The sequence below is a fragment of the Triturus cristatus genome, chromosome 6, assembly GCF_964204655.1.
Source record: "Triturus cristatus chromosome 6, aTriCri1.1, whole genome shotgun sequence".
NCBI classification, from domain to species: Eukaryota; Metazoa; Chordata; class Amphibia; order Caudata; family Salamandridae; genus Triturus; species Triturus cristatus.
This window is the reverse complement of record NC_140589.1, coordinates 1127365461-1127379174: the sequence shown is the minus strand read 5'-3', so window position 1 is coordinate 1127379174 and position 13714 is coordinate 1127365461. Positions and strand designations below refer to the sequence as shown.

At 55.0% G+C, this 13714-nt stretch overlaps 1 protein-coding gene and 1 long non-coding RNA gene across 3 annotated transcripts in view; one reads left to right on the top strand and one right to left on the bottom strand.

Annotated features, from left to right (window-relative positions):
- LOC146821082 (uncharacterized) overlaps positions 1-13714 on the bottom strand; it is a 391873-nt gene that overhangs the window by 3862 nt on the left and 374297 nt on the right. The gene's annotated exons all lie outside the window — the stretch shown is intronic.
- Positions 1-13714, top strand: part of FAM120B (family with sequence similarity 120 member B) — a 981159-nt gene that overhangs the window by 860045 nt on the left and 107400 nt on the right. The gene's annotated exons all lie outside the window — the stretch shown is intronic.

Here is a 13714-nt window from a genome sequence, read left to right as displayed (position 1 = left end):
TGCAAGGATAATATTATGACCACATATTTTTTGTCGGAATAAAATGCCCTCTGCCTTATATTAAAAGGATCTTTAATGTTTCCTCGGAGCGCCCTGACCCTGTAAAGGACTCTGCCTTCGGTGTCATTCCTCAATTTGGACACGAAACACCTTGGTGATTTGCAATATAGTAATAATGTACTGCAGGGGTCGAGGCACTGTATCCCATATTTCATAAATGGGGTAAAAGTATGTCTGTAATTTCCATATTATAGTTGAGCTGTGACATCACTTTATACCTGTAATAATAAAGTGACGTAGCTGCTCAACATTAATAAGTTATTACAGTTGAGTTTCGACATATTATGCCTTCTGCCAGAGTCAAAAGCCAAGGTGAAAGTCTGGATGCAGGACTTAATTACAGCTGAAGTTTAAACACAGAAAATAAGAACTAACTTTTCATTCTTATGACCTGTCTTTCTAAAATAAACAACAATCAGTAAAAAGTAGATATTTGACAACATTCTTTTGCACACTGAATGTCATTACAGGAAAGACTTTGCATGTTTCTACTCATTTTTAGCATTTTTCAATTTAACTTGCACTAAACTGATTATAATATTTGTTTCCAACAATTATTTTGTATTCCTGATGTCTAGAAACGTAGTATCTCTTTCGTACAAAAAAACAAGATACCAAGATTTGTGGGTGAGGTGAAGGAGTGACCATGTATAAAATAATAACTAACCTCTGCTGACGTTTTAAGAATATTGCAAGTCACTTTGGAGTTCCATGTCCTTGTAGAGGAACTCGGCCTCGTTCTTTAGTCATTGAACTATTGGGTGACTTGCAATTTGCTTATTATGTACAGCACAGGTAATTTATCCCGCATATAATGACTCACAGCTACCTTTTGTATAATGCATAAAAGGATCATCAGGAAATTTGTGACTACGCTTTGCTGTAATATATATGTTCTTTTGTTGGGTTGCATGGAATCAAGCTATTTGTTTTTTCCATTATTTCAAAGAGATGGGTAAGTAGAGTTTGAACAAACCATGTTGAATAATTACAAGAACATTTATGTTTAAAGTATTTTATTCATTCAGCGTGTCACAACCAAACTTACATACCGCAATACAAGATTGGCAAATGAAAAAAGGGCAGAAGTTCAGCATGACACTACATTTCAATACAAACGTTCCCCACCCCCCCCCCCAGCTACCCAACGCCCCCCGGACCCCCCCCCACCCACCCCCCCACCATCCAGTGCGCTACTAACCTGCGGCCCATCTCCCAAAGCTATAAGTAATTGGGGAGGAGGGTCTCAACCCACTCACTGGTCTGGCGCTGCCGGGCTCGAAAGCTGCAGGAGGCGAAGGTACCTCGGACAGGTGAGCTCCCGAAACTCTGTGAGCAGCAGAGAGTGGAAAGGTTGCCACAGTTCATTAAATTGCGTTACATCCCCCGCCACCACCAAAGACAATTTCTCCATCCCCAGCACGTGCCACAGTCTGTGGAGCCAACCCGTTATCGTGGGCACTGTGTCTGTACGCCAGTGTATCAAGATATTCTGAACTGCAGAGCCGAGTGCAATGGCGATCTGCCTGCCCCTTCTAGACTTAAGGGGATACATTAGCTCATTTGGGAGTCCTAGCAGGGTATACGCCGGGAAGCGCGGGAGCTCTATGCCGAAACGCAAATCAATTTCATCCAGCACCTCCTTCCAGTAGGCAGTTAAGAGGGGACAGTCCCAGAGAATGTGCGTGAGCGTTCCCCTTTGCCCGCACCCTCGCCAGCATGTATCTGTCTTACTATGATCAAACTCATGAATCCGCTCAGGCGTATAATACCAGTACGTGGACACTTTAGTAAAAGTGTCGGTGAGGCCCATATGGTATGCTGAGTGGCGCGCCCTGTAAGATATGTGGTCCCAGTCCTTGTGGCTCAGTGTCCGCCCAAGCTCCCGCTCCCATCGAACCCTCCCTGGGTTGTGGAAATGCGTTGAAGGTAATTGCAGAAACTTATACAGGTCCGAGATTAGCTTCGAGTCCGACGTACGGGACACCAGCCATCTCTCACACGGTGAGAGCCTCCTGTCCGCCACATCCCTCACCTGTGGCTGAAGGGCCCAATGCCGGACCTGCATATAACGGTGTCTCTCCGTCTCGGGGAATGAGAAGTCCCGCCGAAATTGTGTAAACGGGATGACCCCCTCCGGGCCATACAGGTGATATAATGCTCTACACCCTGCCTGCCGCCAATGCGTGAAGGCTCCCCTCTCCATCCCAGGAGTGAAGGCGGGATTATCCACCAGCGGCGAAAGCGGTGAGGGGAATGTGGTGAGGCCATATCGAAGGTAGGCCGCATCCCAGACTCGCAGAGGCACCCTAGTAACAAAGGAGGCGTAAAGGTTCCTAGGCCGGTGGGACCGGTGCAGGAACGGTATCTCCTGCAGAGGTCGCCCCGCCACCGCTTGGTCCTGGAAAAGCCAATGCTTATCCGACTCCCACCTGCACCATTCGACCAAGTACCTCAATTGCGCCGCTTGGAAATATTTACGGAAGTCGAGAATACCTAGGCCCCCAGCCTCAGGGGACATAAGGGAGAGACTCCTACGTAGCCTAGGCTTTTTCCCCTGCCAAATGAACCGGGCCACGTCCGACTGTAGCTGCTGTATCCACCCCTTAGGCGGCGGCAGCGGCAGGGCCCTGAACAAGTAGAGTACTTGCGGCAAAATCGTCATCTTGACGGCAGCAATCCTACCCAACCAGGCAAGAATGCTGCGATTCCAGCGGCCCAGCTCGCTCTTAATCTTGGTACCCAAGGCCGAGTAATTGGCGGAAACCATAGCGGGCAACGTAGGGGCGATCAGAATCCCCAAATAAGGTATCGCCTCCGAGGACCAAAGTAACGGGAACCTGTCTTGCAAATGCGCTTTAGTGTCAGCCGCCAGGGAGATATCCAAAGCCACCGACTTCCCCATATTTACTTTGAAGCCCGAGACCGCACCGAACGCCGCCAGTTCTTCCAAACAGGCTGGAAGCGATGTCCGGGGTGCAGCCAATGTAAAGATGACATCATCAGCGTAGAGACTGATCGCGTGTGTAAAGCCTCCCATCCGTATCTCCTCCACCGCCGGCCGCGTCCGCACCCGTTGAGCGAACGGCTCCATGTAGAGAGCAAAAAGCAGGGGCGAAAGCAGGCAGCCCTGCCTAGTACCTCTCTCGATGGGGAAGGCCGCAGAGGTGTGGCCGTTAACCCGGACCACTGCCGAGGGCTCCCTATAGCAGTTAAGGATCATGGAGCGGAACCGATCTCCTATACCCGCCTTCACTAGCACTTGTTCCAGGAAGGGCCAATGCACCCGGTCAAACGCCTTTTCCGCGTCAACCGTGAGCATCATCCTCTCACCCGGGATCCGGGAAGCCTTTTCCAGCAGGTGGACCACCCGCTTCGTATGATCCACCGTCTGCCGCCCCGGAACGAAGCCCGCCTGATCCGGGTCGACAAGGTCGGGCAGATGAAGCGCCAGACGGCTGGCCAAAATTCCAGTATAGAGTTTCAGGTCGACATTCAGGAGAGAGATCGGCCGATAAGATCCACAGTGCTTAGGGTCTTTCCCCGGTTTGGGGATGACCGTGATGGAAGCCCTCAAGAGGTCAGGCGATATGGCACCAGGTTCCGCAAAGGAGTTGAAGAGGCGCGTGAGAACGGGGGCCAGCAACCCGCAGAACGTCTTATAGAAGAGGGCCGAGTAGCCTTCGGGGCCCGGCTCTTTGCCGTGCTTGAGTCTGGCAATGGCTGTCACCACCTCCTCTATGCTAATAGCCCTGTTCAGGTGGTCCGCCTGTACGGGATCCAGGGAAGGCAGAGTGACCGAGTCCAGATAGGAGGTCATAGCCGGTACATCCGTCGGGTCACCCGCGTAGAGGCCCCCGTAAAACCCCCGAAACACGGCCGAGATGCATGCATCATCTGTCACTGCACCGCCCGTGGGGTCAAAGAGTTCCTTCACCGACTGGCTCTGCCGGGTGGCCCGGAGTCTATTGGCCAAAAGTTTGCTACAGCGATCCCCACCCCCCGTGTAGAAAGCGTGGCGCAATCGGAGGGCCGCATATTCCGCCCGGTCCACATCCAAGGCAGCAAGAAGTTTCCTCGCTTCTTTGAGCTGCCGCCAGATCCTCGGAGCCCCCGTTCTGCGGTGTATCAGTTCCAGCTCCCGAACTCTGTCAGTAAGCTCATCCCTCTTAAGCTTGTGCTCTCTATTTTCGGCCGCGGAGATTGACAGGAACTCCCCTCGGAGGACCGCTTTCAGGGCTGCCCACTGGGTGGCTCTGGTGGTATCTGTGTTATCATTATGTGCCAGATATTCCCTAAGTACCTGCCCAATATGATCCGTAACCGCCTTCCTGTGTAGTAGAGTATCCCGAAGGTGCCAGACCCTCTCCGGGGCGGCCGACGGCGGCAAGCAAAAGGAGGCCTCAACAGGGGCATGATCCGACAGGGAGATAACCCCCATGTCCACAGCGGACGCCAGGGCCTGCGCCGGAGAGGTGACCAGGAAATGATCAAGCCTCGCATAGGTCTTGTGCGCGTGGGAGTAGTAGGAGTAATCCCTGGCCGCGGGGTGCTTCTGGCGCCAGAGGTCCCCAAGGTCCACCTCCGCAAGTCTAGCCTTACAGTCGGCTGAAAATTCCCCAACCTGCGGGGAGCGCTGCACCGAACGGTCGACCGCCGAATCAAAGACCATGTTAAGGTCGCCCCCGAGGATGACATGCCTATCCGGCGAGGCCGAAATCTCCTCCACCACAGACTGCAAGAACCGCTCCTGTTTATCATTGGGGCTATAAAGGGAGCCTATCGTGAATGTAATGCCCCCCACCCGAAACCTATGTGCCAACAGCCTCCCTTTTATCTCTGCTAATTTGTGTATGTGTTCCCCCCGGAAATGTCGAGCCACTAGAATCGCCACCCCGGCTGTCTTGGCAATCCCGGGAGAGAAAAACTGCGTCGGGAATTTACAAGAGCGTAGCCGATGTGTATCCTGTGGTAACAGGTGGGTTTCTTGAAGAAGGCATATGTCCGCCCGTGTGTTTTCTAACAAAGAAAGCACTGCGCGCCGCTTAACTGGATTGTTCAGACCCCTGACATTCAAGGTCACAATCTTAAAGGTATGAGGGGGCATAGTCAGACATGTGTATAAAGGCGCTAGCGTCCTGCGTGGCGATCATAGGGAGCAGGCGCACCCCCCCCCCACCCAAACCGCCAGTCAGTCTCCCAAAGACAGCATGCCAAGCCGCTCCCCCCTGCGCTGCGCGGCCTAGTACCAATCACCAGCCCCGATGTGACCAGGTCTCCCCCCCCGCACTCCCCAACCCTACAATCCGCCACCTCGGGCGCCTCCTCATCGGCACAAAGCAAGACAAAGGCAGGAAACACCGGCAAAGCAACAGCTCCTGACAGAGCGCACTGGACAACTCCCACCCCCAACTCCCCCGACCCCCCCCCCGACACCCCACCATCCCAAAACAACCCCAACCCCCCTCCCAGTCCCCCGAACCCCACTCCAAACTCCCTGGATCCCCGCCCAATCCTCCTTCGGTAACATGCAAACAGCCCCTCACGTGTCCCCCCCAAGTCCCGAAACTTCAATGTCCAAGTCCTGCCCCCTGGGAGGCAGGTCTTCGGTGAGGTATACTAGTGAACGTCCAGCCACCACCCCTTCCCTGCCCGCCCCCGCCCGGCCCCCAACTCTGCATAGCAAATAAAGGCTGTGGTAATCTCCCCCCGGAGCTGCCTCACGCAGTCAATGCTACGTCGCTGACGCCTGTGTTCCCGGCCACTTCCATTACCGCATCATCCATGCCGGCCCTGATGGTGGGCGAGTCCGGGCGTGCAGTTCGTCCATGGGGCCGACGCCCCGAGACCCTCCACCATCCATCCTCCCGGGGGCGCCCCCGCCTCTGCGCGGCTCCCTCGGCCTCCGGCACCTCGATTCCCAGGACCCCACATGCCTCCTGCAGGGAGCGCAGTTGGTGCATCGTACCATTCCAGCGAAAAATGAGTCGAAAGGGGTGCCCCCAGGTATATGGCGTGTCGTGTGATCTGAGAAAGTCCGTAGCCACCTTGAACGATTTACGCTTCTGCAGCGTGATGGCTGACAGGTCCTGGTAGAGGGCCACCTGATGGCCTCGAAAAGTCAGAGGCTGCCGCGCCTCCACCATGATGCGCTCCTTAAGTGGGAAATCCGGGAGGAAAGCCAGAATGTCTGGAGGCCGCGCTGGCGCGCTGCGTTGGGGTCCCACTCTATGCGCTCGGTCGATCCGTGTAGGAAACCCATCCACTTCCCCCAATATCTCACGGAACAGGGCTTGCATACAGCCCGCGACGTCCGCCCCCTCGGCCATGGATGGCAGTCCGCGGACCCTAATGTTGTTCCGCCGAGACCTGTTTTCAAGGTCCTCGGCGTGTGCCTGGAGGTCAATCTGCTGGTCCCTGAGGCGCAGCACTTCCTGTTGCAGTTGTTCGACTTCCTCTTCTCTTCTGCGGCCAGTGTCCTCCACCGCGGCCACTCGCTCTCCCAGGCCATCCACTTCCCGGCGCATCTCCCGCACCTCACCTGCCACTTCACTCTTCAGGGTTTGGAAGTCCTCCCTAAGGGTGCTGAAAAGAGACTCCATAAAGGACCTGGTGAGGGGAGGTTCTCCGTTTCCAGTGTCCTGCACCCCTCCGGAGGTGCCAGGGGACTGCAGCTCCCGATCCGCCCTGTGCTGCTGTCGTCCTAGTAGTTCCGGTAGGGTGCTCCCTCCTTTGTTGCCAGCCATGGTCGCCGAGGCACGTCCGCTCCCGGACCCACACAGCCACTGGTCCACCTCCTGTAGTCTCCGTCCCCGTGGCACAACGGGCGCCGCTCTCGCCTCCCCTCAGCGTTGGTTCCGGCTCTCCCTCGGGACCACCCGCACCACAGGCGTGAAGACCGTCCCGCTCCGTGCTCGTGGCTACTGCCACTCCTTCCGGACTCTCCCACGGCGGGCACCCCTACCTCCGCATCCAACGTTGCAGTTGCGCCAATGCCGGTGCCGTTGGGCCGCACTCTCCTCTGCCCTGTCCCTTCCCGCTGCGGAAAGGGGCCCGCGGACCCCAATCGACTTCCTGCACCACCACGTGGGCTCCGAGAGAGAAGTTCCGCAGATGGGTGAGAGGGGAGACCGTCACCCCTTCGCCTCTCCAGCTGGGCCGTTGGCCGCCCTGAATGCACCGCCGTCCCGTCTCCGACAACAGGGGCCACTCACCGATTTCCTGGGCAGCCGGCTCTCCGTCGGGGCCCTTCAAAGTCCTGCCCCCCACTCTCCACACTGGCCCACCTTGTCTCCCGCGGCGGCGCTCCTCTCCATTCGCCGGCGCTCCTGCCAGTGACCGCCGCCTCCGTGTACCGGGGTCAGGTCCGTTATGGTCCGGGGGGGAGAGGACTCTCCCCGCCCCTGTGTTGCGCCAGTCGCCTTAGCAGGGGCCCAGCGTCGACATCCCTGTGTGCTAGGGCTGCACCTGGTCTCCCCGAGCCTCCGGGGGGGGATCCGCCGTGCTGTCACCCCTCGCCGCTGGCTGCAAAGGATTCTGACCGTTAACTGGGCCAGGACCCGCCTCCGTCGATCGCTGGATCGCCGACCGTCCCCTTGGTCAGCAAAGGCAGGGGGCCGCGGCTCACCGCAGCGCGTCTGCAGGCCTCTACGGCGCGCCGGGGCTCTCGCGTGATGCGCCGGCCGACGGCAGTCACGTCAGGCTCGGCGCGCTGCCCCACCTCCTTGCGGCGCCTCGGCTCCGTCCGCGTTTTCGCCCGTCACCGGGTCTCCCCGGGAGCTGTACGTCGCCCACCGGCCTGCACTTGCGCTCCGCAGCTTCCGCCACAGGTCCTCTCGCTGCTTGGGGGGAGATGCAGCGCAGGAGCCGAGGCCAGGGGCACCACGGAGCAGGAGCCGACAGGGAAGGCGTCCGTCTACTCCGCCATCTTGGCCACGCCCCCCATACAACAAGAACATTTAGTGTACTCAGCAAGATGCAGGTAGAAATAGCAAGACAGCCTAAGTTCTTCACTATAATGTAAGATAGTGTAGGATGGAAGTGGATTATCAGGAAATCTCTAGGATTTTAGTGACTTTGGATCACTTTTGAATGGTCTCATCTGGAAGAGTAAAATATTGATATTTCAGATAACTGCTGGTACTGATGCCCTGCAATAGGAAGCGCAGTGTCATCCAAGACATCGATACTTGAAGTCTTTTAAACAGTGTCTCACTCTGAAGTAAAGGGATCACACATTTGTTAATGTTGTCCTTTGGTGCTTGCTTTGTCCAGCTTTTTTTATAGACATTATTTGTTGAATATTCTCAGGAGAGAATCAAAAGAGCAAAGAACATCACAACAAAAGCAATTGATAATTCACAGAGAGATCAGGTACACAGGTCACACACAATCGTAAGATCATAGGGCATGCTAGATATTGAGCAAATAATCAGATGACTCACATGATCAAATTATTACAGAGTTGGGTACCACTCTAGTATTTAATTATTGCTTGTGTTGGGGGAAACCACCCCCCGCATCAGAGAACAATGGAGGACCCTCAGAAGCTCATTTAGTAATCCTGCCTGGTCATCAATGTCTTCCTCTGCCTTTTCATCCCGTCTACCCTTCCTCAGTCGCACCTCCTCCACCGCCAGCCACTCAGTCACATCACTCACCCAGCATTCAAAATTGGGGACAGCCTGCCCCACCCATGTCATCTCAACGCAGCGTTTAGCCAGCAGCAACAGTAAGTGTAAGAATTTAAATGCCGTCTTTTGGGCCTTGGGCTGATGGATGTCACCCAGTAAGCAGACATTAGGATCGAGGGAACATGGGATGGGCACTGTCGCCTGTATTCTGAACATCATCTTCACCCAGAACTAATGAACCGATGAGCACTCCCAGGCCAGATGGAGAAAAGATGCCAGCTGTTGCTGGCAGCAGAGACAGTCAGTTGGTTTGGTCCGATTCAATTTATGTAAGAACATGAGTGTTACATACGTGCGGTGCAGAAAATTAAAATGGATTAGTTTAAACCGGGCATTTGATGAAGCAAAATTCACCAGCGCACCCATCCTATCCCACTGCCCATCCTTGAGGTGTATTCCCAGGTCACTGTCCCAGCCTGCCCGTGCGGGGAATGGGGTGCACGGCCAATCCACTGTTATGGCTATGTATAGAGAGGAAATCAAGTGGCGACCCTCTCCCAAGTTCAGCAATCCACAGAATGTGTGTGATGCACTCTGAGGCGCAGCGGATGATGTCCATATATCTTTATTTATAGTTGCAGTACTAGCGTAGTGTAGAAACTTCCCTGCACCCATGCCGAAACTACTCTGCACTTTAGCAAAGGACATAAATTCCTCATTGGGGTAAAGCGCCTTTGGGGTCCCACAGCCCCACTCTTGCCAGGCAGACACATCTGTGGATTCCGCCAGTACCCTGAAGTCCGAAAGGTCCCAGAACACAAAGTACTTGGCTAAGGGATGACACCTAACCAAGATCTCTTCCCCCGTCCTTAGTATCTGAGTGACGGAAGTGGCGCCTGCCGTGCCCTGTAATAGTCTCTTTCCCCAATTGTCCCCCTCCGTCAGCCAATGTGCTGCACGTTGTATTTCCGAGGCCAGATAATATTGCTCCACATTCGGGACTGCCAAGCCCTCCTCCTCCAACAGCAGAAATAGGAAATATCTTGCCACTCCTGTGTGATTTCCAGCCAATAATAAAGAGGTAAGCAGGGAGTGTAACTGTCTGAACACCACCCGAGGAGACTATCAAATGAATTATGAATGGAATATGGAGACAGTGCAGCAAAAGCACCATTTTCGTGATGGCCACTCAGTCCATTAGGGAGAGGGGGAGAGTGATCTAGAAGGCAATGGATGACCGAAGACCTTCCATGACCTTGCCAATATTGAGCTGCATGCTATCAAAAGTTGCATAGATATTGGTCATGTTGCAGTCACTTCTCTATCAGTCACAATGTATGAATGAACACAGGGCCAAGAAAGAATGACCGCAAGAGCCAGAGCATACTCTCTTAAATGTAGAACTGCACATGGGCAGTCTGCTGGCATGACTCAGGTGTTCCATATCATAAGGCCCTGAAGAGACACCCTCATTGCTCGTGGGGTCGAAACTTCATCAAAACATTCTACAAATGAACCAACTTCACTGACCCTTAGCATTGTTCTAGAGGACTGATTGATGATTTGAACATATAGTATTTTGGCCATTTGTTGTAAATAGAAACCTTCTTACCAATTGTTCACACTCCTTTCCCTTTATAAGGGTTTATTTCACTTGGGACACCACACACTTACATGTGTACATTTTTTGTAAAAAATATTCTCACTCAGTAAAATTGTCTGTTTTGATAACTACATCTAGTGTGTGGCTCTGAATCTCCTTCTGACATTCACCAACCACACAAATATTTGCCATTGGGCATCCTACTTATCTGAAAGAAAGAGTTAGTTATAGATTCCTTATCTTAGAATTACCCCCAGGCGTCAGACTGGAGCTGGTAAATTATTCGTCAGCAGTACCTCTGCGCGTCGGAAGGTAGCGTCTGTCGGCTCCGCGTCTGTCTTTGGCGTCGTGGTTGCTGGGATGACATCGTGGTAGCTACTTAGACGCCGCCCTCGCTCACGTCAGTTCTTTCTTTTTCCGCGCCAGCCAGCGCAGATCCAGAGAGAGCGGTACCTTCAGTCACTTTTTGACTGAACTTTTTGAGCGACTTTTGTCGACGTCTTTTTGAGTCCTAACGACTCCTGGTGCACGTAGGGATGCCCGGCTTCAAGACTGGCGGTTCCTGTTCCCGACTGATGTCTGTTACGGATCCACACCGTGTGTGCCTCTTTGGCTGGAGCACGACCACGACCCCAAGTCCTGTTCCGACTGCCGGCCCATGGCTCTGAAGGCTTTTGCGGGACGGTCCCGAAAGCTTCTTGAGGGTCGGCAGTCGGCTCCGTGCTGTTCAAAGTCCCGGTAGCGAGGGAGGTTGAGGGACCGGTCGCAGAACAATCACACTCGTCCTCTAAGTCTTTGCACTCGGGGTCAGGTAAGTCGAAACACAAGAAGAAGTCATAGAAGCATTGTCGCTCTTTGACTTCTCCCCGTCGGTCAGCTGACGCGACTAGGGATGCGGGCAGTGCCCCTCTCGTGGCTCCGCGTGCAGTGCCTGAAGGGCCGACTCCGAGTTTCCCTCCCTTCCCGGGACCTGGAGCGCCCCTGCCCAGCTTCGTCAATTTTACGAGGCGATACACGCCATCTTCGGGCAGCTCAAACCCGCCGGCGCTCCTTCGGGCCCCGCGGACTCAGTTTGGGCTCCTAGGCCTTCTCCGCTGGCGGCTCCGGCGCTTCAGGGCCCCCATAGATCCAGGCCTGGATCCGGGTCGGCGCCGGTTGACCTCATTACGCCTCCACCGGCGCTGCTTTCTCTGGCACCGCACCTGCATTCCACGCCAGTCGTGCCCCTTGCCCGTGTCGACTCCGGCCTCCATCCTGATGTGGACACAGAGCCGACCGGTGTCGTCAGATGCCGGATCCGTCGCCAAGTGGGGTTTTTGTGCCCCTGTTCAATCCTAGGGTCCCTTTCAGGCCAGATTGGCACCCAGAGGATGAGGAGGTGGACTGCGAGGGGTCAGGTGATCCTGTGACCTACCGGTTGGAGTATGATCCGGACTGGAGAGAAGACCTGGGGGATGCTAGTGGTCTTGATACCTTACCTGGCCTTGGCATTTTGTCTCCTCTTACTGTGGCTACGGAGGAGGGAGCGTCTAACGCAGTGGTGTTGTGTAGGGCGGCCGAGGCGCTCCACCTCAAGCTCCCTACTGAGTTGGTCAGGACTAACCTCCTGATGGAGGTGCCTCAACCGCAAGCGAGCTTGCGGTTGAGCCCCTGCTGCCGTTCAATGAAGCCTTCACCGACATCCTTTTGGGCACCTAGCCCAGGCCCAACACGGGGGCTCCCGTGGATAGGATGATTGCCCGACGCCACTGCCCGGCACCGGGCGACCCCACTTTCCTCTCCCAACACCCCACCCCTGAGAGCTTGATGTTCCAAGCCTCTTCTTCCAAGGGCGCATTCCCTACCACTCCACCAGATAGGGAATCCAAGAAGGTGGATCATCTTAGGAAGAAAATGTTTTCTCCCGCCAGCTTGGGGCTGCGGTTGGTAAACACCGCATGTCTATTTGGCCGTTATTCCCACTCTGTGTGGGACATAGTTGCGCAAGTGCTGCCTCAGTGTCCGGAGGAGGCCTGGACAGTGCCGCCGGGAGGGATGCAGCGAAGTTTACCATGCGTTGTGGGCTGGATACCGCCAATTCTCTAGGCAGGATGATTTCCACGTCGGTAGCCCTTCGACACTACGCCTGGATGAGATTGACTGGCTTTTCTGAGGATATCCAGAACACCCTTATGGATATACCCTTTGATGGCCATCGCCTTTTTGGCGACAAAGCAGACAACGCTCCAGAGCGTTTCAAGGATTCACGGGCTATGGCCGAGTCCTTGGGCCTCTCCAGCCGCCCTACGCAGTCTGCTTTTCGCCCCTTTCTTGGCTACGGAATTGGTGCCCTACTATGTTCCACCCAGAGCCACAGGCCGATGCAAGTTCCCCAACCTTCGCGCAGCAGGGGACGTGGGAACCACCGCCATGGTTCAAGAGGCCAGAAGACGGACCAGTCCACCAACCCCCGCCCCCCTCTGCAGCAGCCTCCAAACCTTCTTAGTCTGGCATTTCAGGCCCATCAGTCGCTAGTGAGCGGCAGGATCCGCCATCACATCCCCCACTGGCGCACCATCACGTCGGACAAGTGGATTTTTCAGATAGTCCGAAGGGGCTACTCTCTCCCCTTCGGGACTACCCTTCCAGCCATGCCACCTCTGTACCATCGCATGTCGGAGGATCACCTGGGCCTTCTCCAACAGGAAGTCTCGGCTCTCTTGGCCAAGGGAGCCATTGAGCGCGTTCCTGTCCCAGAAGTAGGTTGTGGTTGCTATTCCCACTACTTTCTGGTACCCAAGAAGGACATGGGCCTGCGTCCTCTCTTGGACCTCAGGAGCGTCAATTGCTTCCTCCGGAAGGATAAGTTCAAGATGTTGATGTTAGCTCAGGTCTTTTCTGCTATCGACCCAGGAGACTGGATGGTTGCATTGGACCTGCAGGATGCCTATTTTCACATCCCCGACCCGCCGGCCCACCGGCGCTACTTGCGGTTCATGGTAGGCCACAAGCATTTTCAGCTTACCATGCTCATGGCCTTACCAGCGCCCCTCGGGTGTTCACGAAAATGATGGCGGAGGTCGCAGCTCATCTGCGCAGATCAGATGTTCTAGTCTTCCCCTATCTCGACGACTGGTCGTTGAAGGAGGGCTTGCCCCAGGCAGTCGTCTCCCACCTCCAGACTACGACGGACCTCCTGCATTCGCTGGGGTTCTCCATCAACGTGCCAAAGTCACACCTGATTCTCTCTCAGAAGCTCCACTTCACCGGAGCGGTTCTGTACACGATGCGGTTTCGCGTTTATCCTCCCGAGCAGCGAGTCCGGGATATTCGGGCTATGATTCTGATCTTTCAGCCCTTATACCGGCCTCCTGCATCCTGCTGGTGGATCATGCCAGGTGGCATATGCGGGCTCTGCAGTGGGACCTGAAGTTCCAGT